This window comes from Pogona vitticeps, chromosome 6, assembly GCF_051106095.1.
Source record: "Pogona vitticeps strain Pit_001003342236 chromosome 6, PviZW2.1, whole genome shotgun sequence".
In the NCBI taxonomy this organism is placed as follows: Eukaryota; Metazoa; Chordata; class Lepidosauria; order Squamata; family Agamidae; genus Pogona; species Pogona vitticeps.
Window position 1 is genome coordinate 37,967,850 of NC_135788.1, and position 9,189 is coordinate 37,977,038.

The window sequence follows — 9,189 nt, forward strand, 5'->3', positions numbered from 1 at the left end:
CATACATAACTACAATGATCTGAAGATATTTAAGTCTTAATTTAGACTTCTGTACCATACTCCACATTTATACTTCAGACCCAATTTTTGGACTTCTGTACCTCTAGTAACTGCTTAGAAGAGATTTTGACTGGTACTTCTTGTCACACTGAAGCAAACTATATTTGTAAAAACTGTCCTTCACACTACAGATAAAGCTTCTGAAGCCCTTCGCTTTTTATCACATGGGCCCCAGCAAAATCCCAAAAGAAAACTAACATATGAGAAGTTAATGGGAAAATAAACGATACATATTGTTCCAAATGAAATTTTAAAAGGGAAAGCTCATGAGAAAAGTTTAGTTTTGGACTACAGCTTCTAAATTTCCCCAGCTGTGCTTCAAATAAGTAACTCTTCTATCACAATGTTTGGCTTCCCACCCAAAACGCATACGTTATATACTACAGGATTTTGTTGACTTCCACAAATGAAAATTGTAATTTTTCCTGAAGAGATGCAGTTGCCATTGGGCTTAATTCAAGATAGTCACTATTACCTAAATGATCCTAAACCATTTAATTAGAAATACAGAGCTGAATTTATAAATCTTTGCCAAATACTCTTATTATATCTGATATTAAAGACTCACATTCTCCTCATCTGAATATCCTAAATCTGACCTAAAAACTGCACAAGCCTATTAGGAAATTCAGCTCACAGAAGTCCAAGTCTGGAATTTCAACCTAGCACAGACAATTCTGTATTGTCTGTGCCATCAAAGTTCACTGTAGCTAGAGACACTGCCCACTAAAGAGGGATTATTCAAGTTGTCCTTGCAAGAGTTATTACTGTGAAGAGAGGACTGAAAAGTTGTTCTTAGGTCATGCACTAACTCAAGTATATTTGGAAACAGACTATGCAAAATTGGACCTCTGTCCTCAAAATTAGTCTTTCAGACCGTTAAAGAGCCAGGGACGACAGTCAGCAGAAAAGGTTGCTCAGATTTCTTCCTCAAGATGTGTCCACCTTGTCATTTTCTTGTTCCTTGAACTCTGCATGAACTCTGAATTAAAGAGCAACCCTATCTTTAGGTATCTAAATACTAGAAAATCATACCGAGCTTAGGCAGTTTATGGTCCTCCAGAAGTTGCTGGGCTGTGACTTCCATAAGCTTTAGATAGCATAGCGAATAATGAAGGAGGGCTGGAACTACAGTACTGGAAGAAAGACCAGACCAATTGCGTTTGACATGAGTCTGAAAAGCAGAAGGCTTTTGCAATTAATTTGCCTGATCTGCCCTTCCATTAATTTTATTAATATATCCCCTTTTCTCCAATGAGCTCTGGTCTGTGTTAATGGTTCGCTTCCCTCAATGTTGTCAGCACAACAGTCCTGTAAGTAGCCTAAGGTGAGAAATGGTAACAGTCCTAGTAGGAATGATGTCTGAGTGGCGATGTGAACATGGACTTCCTCAGCCCTTGTCCAACGCGTTATACCACAAAGATTTGTCAAAATCAAAATTCTGAATCTCTTCCAGAAACTAAAAAAGTTTGCACAGAGCAGTAGCTGACAGCATTGTTTTACCATTTAAAACACACTGTTAGTTGTATAGTACTGGTGCCTTTGTCAGGAAGCAAGCAACCAAAGCAAATAACTAAACAAAAATCAGGATATTGGAAAAAGATTTATTGGCAATTTATTTTAAAGTCTGAATTCCAATTCTGTTAGCAATAACCTCCTAGAGGCAACAAGCATGGCTAGTATATTTTGGTGGGCTAACTGCTACTTCATGCAATGATCTATCACTACAAACTTCTGCAAAGATGTAGGAGTTGATTAGATTCTGCAACACTGCAGTATTCAGAGATTTCAAGCAATAGTTTTGCACCACAACTACTCTGTATTCAAAATCTTATGCTGCCATTTCTGCCAGAATGTCAGATCACATAGACAGACATAATTTTCCATCCAAACAGTTGAATGTGATGAAAAAAACTGAATATGAAAAGACATACAAGAATTCTTCAGAAGCCTATGATTACACACAGCAAGCAAACACTTTTATTTTGTAGAATGGCAATGTTTTACATTCTTAAAATGCCACATTTGGACAACAAAAGGTGTGTTGCCGAGCAACTGAATAATGTTGTAGCTCTCAATGATCTAAGTTCAAGGGGCTCCAGTAGTTTACAGCTATGAGATATACAATCCATTACTAAGAATTAGACCCCACTCTTCTCCAAAAGAAGAATGGAATAAAGATAGCCTGAGATTTAGTGCTAGCTCACTAATTTATTTTCAGCAGAGTGTCAACACTATCAGACTCATTTAACAACACCAGCAACAAAGTTTTATAAAATGACTTAGAAATGATAAAATTCTAAAAGGTAATTCAGATGCAGTTTCGTATCCATATATTTACAAGAGCCTTGTGTATGATTTATGGGGTGCAGGGTGGTACCACTCAATGAGACATCATTTTCATCTGATTCCACAACAGGCATCTATGCACGTATATACTAAGCCATTACTGTATTTCACACCCGGTTCCATTTGTACACATACACACTCATAAAGAGAGAGAGAGAGAGAACATAAATGCAAATCTTGATGGTTGTTCATTCCAACTGCTGACTAATGACCACCTCTAATTCTTCAGAAGTCTAGCAAGCACATTTACCAAAATATTATGCCTCAGTTATCTTTGGCAGGTTGCTTCTACAGGATATCAGTGATGTGACATTGCTGTATAAGGTGGTACAATACGGTATCAGTCATGGCTAGTGTTCACTGCAACAGGTGGAATGGAATCAGAAGTCTTCACCAGATGAGCAGACTTGTGAATCCATAACAACCCATATTTGTACCATATTGCAAAGTGAGCAGCAAACCGAAGTGTACTGCATGTATAGGGTAAGGCATGGAGGAGGAGGAGGAAGAGGAAGGAGGAGGAGAAGGCCTGGAAGATTTTTATCCCATCCTCTAATAATAAGAAAAACAGCAGCAGCTGAAGTGGTTAATCTATTTTAGAAACGTCATACAACATAGATAGTGGTCTTCATTAACTGGAAGTGCAAAAACTATTAGGCAATAGTATATGTCCTTTCAGATTATGATTCAGTACGTCAGTGTTCATAATTTTAGAAAAGGAAATCATGTATTTCCCACAGATTACTATATAATCCCAGATTTACTATTTGCCAGCTGTCCCTCATCTCATTTTAAAACTTGTAATGAGTAAAAATCCTGCAGAATTTTTTTAGATGAATCAGACAAACATGGTGTAAAGATTATATATTGGAGGTAGCCATATTACACTACCAATAAGACTCTAGATGGATATCACTTCTTGTAAATTAAATAGCAAGTAACACAAAACTGCATGAATGAGAGAGAAAAGTAGAAACAAAGATCAGAGCTACAGTTGTTGAATACTATTATATTAGATAGGTAGACTGATAAGAGAATGGCAAACAAATATACAAACTATACCAGAAATATATCAACTTAACAGGTCAACAAAATAATATACAGTTCCCCTAGCTCCTATACATACATTATGTACTGCAAAGATACTTTCAAGTACTGTACTGTATTTCAACAAAGTATGTATACTTATCCAAGGTAAATTACACATACACACACACAGAAAAACACATCATATACTTTACATCATATATACAGTACATCTATAAATTGCTAGAATTTCAGATGTAAGATCTTTCTACTATTTAAAGCCTGAGTGAACTTACCAACCTACATTTCCCACACAAGGAAGGTGACAACATCGGGCACAAAGTGATTTGTGGCTGTAGAAGAGAGAAGTGCACAGAGGGGCATACCGGATGCTCATACATCATCCCATGATGGCTCCCATAGGCTGACGCAGCCATCACCCCCCAAACTCCACAAAGCAAAGCATTCAAGATAACTGAAACGCTTTTCACTGGTGGCCATTTGCAGAGTCGAGGGTGTCATCCAGGGATGGGTCTTCAGAACAGATCAAGGGAGGAAGAAGCCGCCTTTTTCCCTCTCGGGACTCATTTCCATTGAAATATCCAGCCAAAGGACGGGGGGTGGGGGAGGAGAGGGCGAGATGGACAAGAGATGACCCATCGCTTTCCAAGATTCCTGAAGGATCAACCCGCTAAAGGGATGGGAGGGCTGACTGGGCGCCCTGTAAAAAGCGCTACACAGTATTTTAAGCCAGGTAGACACAAACACACACAGAGACACACAGCATCCCCGAATGCCAGCTCAAGGCGCCGGAGAACAGAGGAAGACAATGCATCTCTAGGCATGCCCTTCACTCCGGTTTGCAAACACAGCTGCAAGCCGGAGTCTTTGCACCGCATTTGCAGGTGCCCTCGTTCCCACCGGGGGGGGGGAAGACACCCATCCATCCTTCTTTTCTTCCTTACTTCCTCCCCCCTCCCCCCCGCCGCCGGCAAGCAGAGGGAGCTGCACAAATGCGGAGCCACTCCGCCTCAGAGAAAGCCAGGAGGAGAGGGCCGAAGAGAACACCCCCGGCCCCGCTCCCTGCTCCACTCACTCACTTCGCTTGGCCACACTCTCTCTCTCTGGGGGCTGCTTGCTCCAAGCCCTTGGGGTTGGGGCGACGGCTAAGCGGCTTCTCCTCCTGGCGGCCACGAGCTGGAAGGCACGGCGGCCTCGTCTTCGCCAGGTGACCGCTGGGCTCCGGCTCACGTGAGCAGCCTCCTGGCGGCGGCTCGGCGTCCGAAGCGGTCAGGCGCGGCCGTGGCGTCTTTCTGCGGCGGCTGCTCGCGGCGTCCCTTCTCTGCAGGGGTCGCTCTCGCGGAGCTGCCGTCAGGGAAAGCGGCGCGCGGAGCGGGGGACGGGGAGGGGAGCGGGGGACGGGGCAGGGGGGAGAAGGAAGGCTCCTCTTCTCGCCTGACGGGGAGGCTTTTCCAAGCGGACCTAGAGCGAGTGCGAGTCAGTCAAGGCGCTCTGGTCCACCGGCGGCAGCACCCAGCGTTTCTGAGCATGAGCAGAGTGACGCGCTTACACTCCCCCAACACACACACACACACACAGACTGCCATATGTCTCGCGCGTTGCATCTCGGATGCAGGAGAGCGGCTTCCCTCGCTCTGAAAGAATTAGATAGCTGAGGCTGGTTCCCAGTCCTTTGCAATTCTAGGTTACATTCACGGTATCATCAGCTTCTTATAGCAAAACTCAAGCGTAAACTGAAGAAAGTAGGAAAGACCACCGGGCTAGTGAGGTATAATCTAAACCAAATCCCTTATGAATACACAGTGGAAGTGAAGAACAGATTTAAGGAACTAGATTTGGTGGACAGAGTGCCTGAAGAACTACGGATGGAGGCCCGTAACATTGTACAGGGGGCAGCAACAAAAACCATCCCAAAGAAAAGGAAATGCAAGATCCAATGAGGCCTTAGAAATAGCAAAGAAGGGAAGGGAAACAAAATGCAAGGGAGATAGGGAAAGTTATAGAAAATTGAATGCAGACTTCCAAAGAATAGCAAGGAGAGACAAGAGGAGATTCTTAAAAATGAACAGTGCAAAGAAATAGAGGAAAAGAACAGAAAGGGAAAAACCAGAGATATGTTCAAGAAAATTGGACATATGAAAGGAACATTTTGTGCAGAGATGGACATGATAAAGGACAAAAATTGTAGGGACCTCACAGAAGCAGAAGACATAAAGAACAGGTGACAAGAATACACAGAGGAATTATACCAGAAAGATTTGGATACCCCGGACAACCCAGATAGTGTGGTTGCTGACCTTGAGCCAGACATCCTGGGGAGTGAATTCAAGTGGGCCTTAGAAAGCATGGCTAACAACAAGGCCAGTGGAGATGATGGCATTCCAGACAAATTATTTAAAATCTTGAAAGATGACACTGTTAAGGTGCTGCACTCAATATGCCAGCAAGTTTGGAAAACTCAACAGTGGCCACAGGACTGGAAAAGATCAGAAGGGCAGTGCCAAAGAATGCTCCAACTACCGTACAATTGCACTCATTTCACACGCTAGCAAGATTATGCTGAAAATCCTCCAAGGTAGGCTTCAGCAGTATGTGGACCGAGAACTCCCAGAAGTAAAAGCTGGATTTCAAAGGGGTAGAGGAACTAGAGACCAAATTGCTAATATGTGCTGGATTATGGCGAAAGCCAGAGATTTCAAGAAAAACATCTACTTCTGCTTCATTGATTATGCAAAAGCCTTTGACTGTGTCGACCACAACAAACTATGGCAAGTTCTTAAAGAAATGGGAGTGTCTGACCACCTTATCTATCTCTTGAGAAATCTATATGTAGGACAGGAAGCAACAGTTAGAACTGGATATGGAACAACTGATTGGTTCAAAACTGGGAAAGGAGTATGACAAGGCTGTTTATTGTCTCCGTGCTTATTTAACTTATATGCAGAATACATCATGTGAAAGGCAGAACTGGACGAATCCCAAGCCGGAATTAAGACTGCCAGAAGAAATATCGACAACCTCCGATATGCAGATGATACCACTCTGATGGCAGAAAGTGAGGAGGAATTAAAGAACCTCTTAATGAGGGTGAAAGAGGAGAGTGCAAAAAATGGTCTGAAGCTCAACACCAAAAAAACTAAGATCATGACCACTGGTTCCATCACCTCCTGGCAAATAGAAGGGGAAGATATTGAGGCAGTGACCAATTTTACTTTTTTGAGCTCCATGATCACTGCAGATGGGGACAGCAGCCACGAAATTAAAAGATGCCTCCTCTTTGGGAGGAAAGTGATGACAAACCTAGACAGCATCTTAAAAAGCAGAGACATCACCTTGCCAACAAAAGTCCGCATAGTGAAAGCTATGGTTTTTCCAGTAACAATGTATGGAAGTGAGAGCCGGACCACAAAGAAGTCTGACTGCCGAAGAATTGATGCTTTTGAATTGTGGTGCTGGAGGAGACTCCTGAGAGTCCCCTGGAGTGCAAGGAAAACAAACCTATCCATTTTGAAAGAAATCAACCCTGAGTGCTCATTGGAAGGACAGATCCTGAAGCTGAGGCTCCAATACGTTGGCCATCTGATGAGAAGAGAAGACTCCTTGGAAAAGAACCTGATGTTGGGAAAGTGTGAAGGCAAGAGGAGAAGGGAACAACGGAGGACGAGATGGTTGGACAATGTCACTGAAGCTACCAACATGAATTTGACCCAACTCCGGGAGGCAGTGGAAGACAGGAGGGCCTGGTGTGCTCTGTTCCATGGGATCACGAAGAGTCGGACACAACTTAACGCTTAAACAACAACAACAAACCTGGTCTGGAAAGTGAGCTTTGGATGCGACCCCCACAGACCATACATCTGCAGCCCTGCAAGACTCTACAAGCAAGAGTATCATCATGCTTTCAGGCCTAGCAGATCAGGCAGTGTTGACCTCATGCAAAATATTATGAGGCCTGCAAAAAATGTTCTAGTGCATTCTGTCTGGTTTGGGATTGAACCAATCAAGTGTGGATACCTAGGGTATTCTTCACTCCCCCTCATTTCTTTCTCTTTTTTCCCCCAACAGCCACATAGCATCCCTTAAGTATGCTCAGTCTTCATTTGACTGTTGGGTGGATGTGGGTGTTTCCTAAAATGCTGTTGTATTGCTGAGATGCTTCCTCAAACCTGCCCTATGGATGGTGCTTTGTGTTTTGACAATGCACAGATCAGCTTCTCCTTATTCAAATCAATCTTAAAATTTGAAATCTTCAACCATGGTCCTGTTGTAGTGGAGCCTCATCCGTTAGCACAAGTGGGGCATCATCGCCCCAATCAAACCTGCCTGTCTGCTTACTAAAAGCAGAGATCACCTTCCTGCTGTGTGTGAATGCTTGTTTGCCTATCTCTGTATGTACATAAAGTCCATTCCCCCCTTCGTCATTCCTGAATTCAGCCACCTATGCGGTCACCTACCAACAGTGGTCACCACTACCCTTCATTCTGAGGGGGTTCGATTACCTCATGCCCCAGACAGAGCAGAAGCAACTGGGTTGCAGCACTCTATCCTAAGAGAAGCTAGGCTCCCATCATCCAACAGGCAGTCATACCTTTGTTGTCTGTCATGCCATTTAAAAAAAAAAGTAATTCCAGGACTGTGCAGCTTGCCCAAAGCTACACAGGCTGGCTCATCTGCAAAGCACAGTGGGGGACTGAACTCCCAACCTACCAATATGGAGTACTAGATACATCTAAAATTTTAGAAAGGGTTGCCATAAATCATTATTAATTTGATGATACATTCGTTTTAATAGCATTTTTCCTCTTGTATACAGTATTATGATTTTATTTCACATTGCTTTTGGGGTGATGGTGAACAAGAAACCAATTTTTCAATCAATAAACAGTAGAATATGCTGAAATATAGCTTCTGTGTTTGAGGAGGAGCCCTGATAACCAATAGCAGTGATCCTGGGTTGTTACTAATATTTACTGAATTACAAATGCCCAAGGTCTCTCTTACTGGACAGTAGAAACCCTAAAATACAGAAGCCATACTCTGGTACCCTCAGCCTCTTCATGGATGAGGGAGGGGGAAAAGAAATTTTAGAAGACTGGCTGTGCTCCCTTTATACCCTTCAGGTACTGAGGGGCAGCTCCATTTGTGCAGGGTAGGCAAAGTGTGGCCCTTAGTTGCTGACCTTCAATTCAGCTAAGATGGCTAGGGCTGATGGGAGAAGCAGTCCCACAATATCTAGAACAGCAGTCCTCAACCTTTTTGGGGCTGCAGACCGGCTGGGGGGAGCAAGCTCCATGTGCGGGGGGAGCATGTCACGCCCGCCCACGAGCATGACACATCCCACGGGTACGATACACCCCCTTGAGTGTGACACACTCACTGCAGGCACAAAGCACCCCACACAGCGTGACATGCCCACCACGCGGTGTGCGGGGGGTAGGTGGAGATCCATATCCACAGCCGTGTTCTGGCAAGCCCACGGACTGGCACCGGGCTGCGGACTAGGGGATGACAACCCCTAATCTAGAAGACAATCCTTTGCCCACTTCTGCTTTAGAAAGTTGATTTATTTTTTTAAGGCTTCTGAATTTTGTTGGAAATTTGTAAGACCAGAGCAGGTTGACTGCTGCAGATATTCACACTCTTACTCTGAACTCATGGAGGGAAATAAATCACTCCTTATTGTACAAGTAAATGAATGAATAGGGCTACAGCTTCAACGTTTTTGTCATCCCT

General features: G+C 43.6%; 1 protein-coding gene across 2 annotated transcripts in view; it reads right to left on the reverse strand.

Moving 5' to 3' along the window:
• Positions 1-4,814, reverse strand: part of SCRN1 (secernin 1) — a 45,979-nt gene extending 41,165 nt beyond the window's left edge. Inside the window, exon 1 of one of the 2 annotated variants that reach the window (XM_020780357.3) lies at positions 4,536-4,814. The gene's annotated coding sequence lies outside the window, so the exon portion shown is untranslated. Of the gene's footprint in view, positions 1-3,731; positions 4,420-4,535 lie in introns of those variants that run through there. The other variant, XM_020780365.3, reaches the window with a different exon arrangement.
• Positions 4,815-9,189: the final 4,375 nt, after the last annotated feature.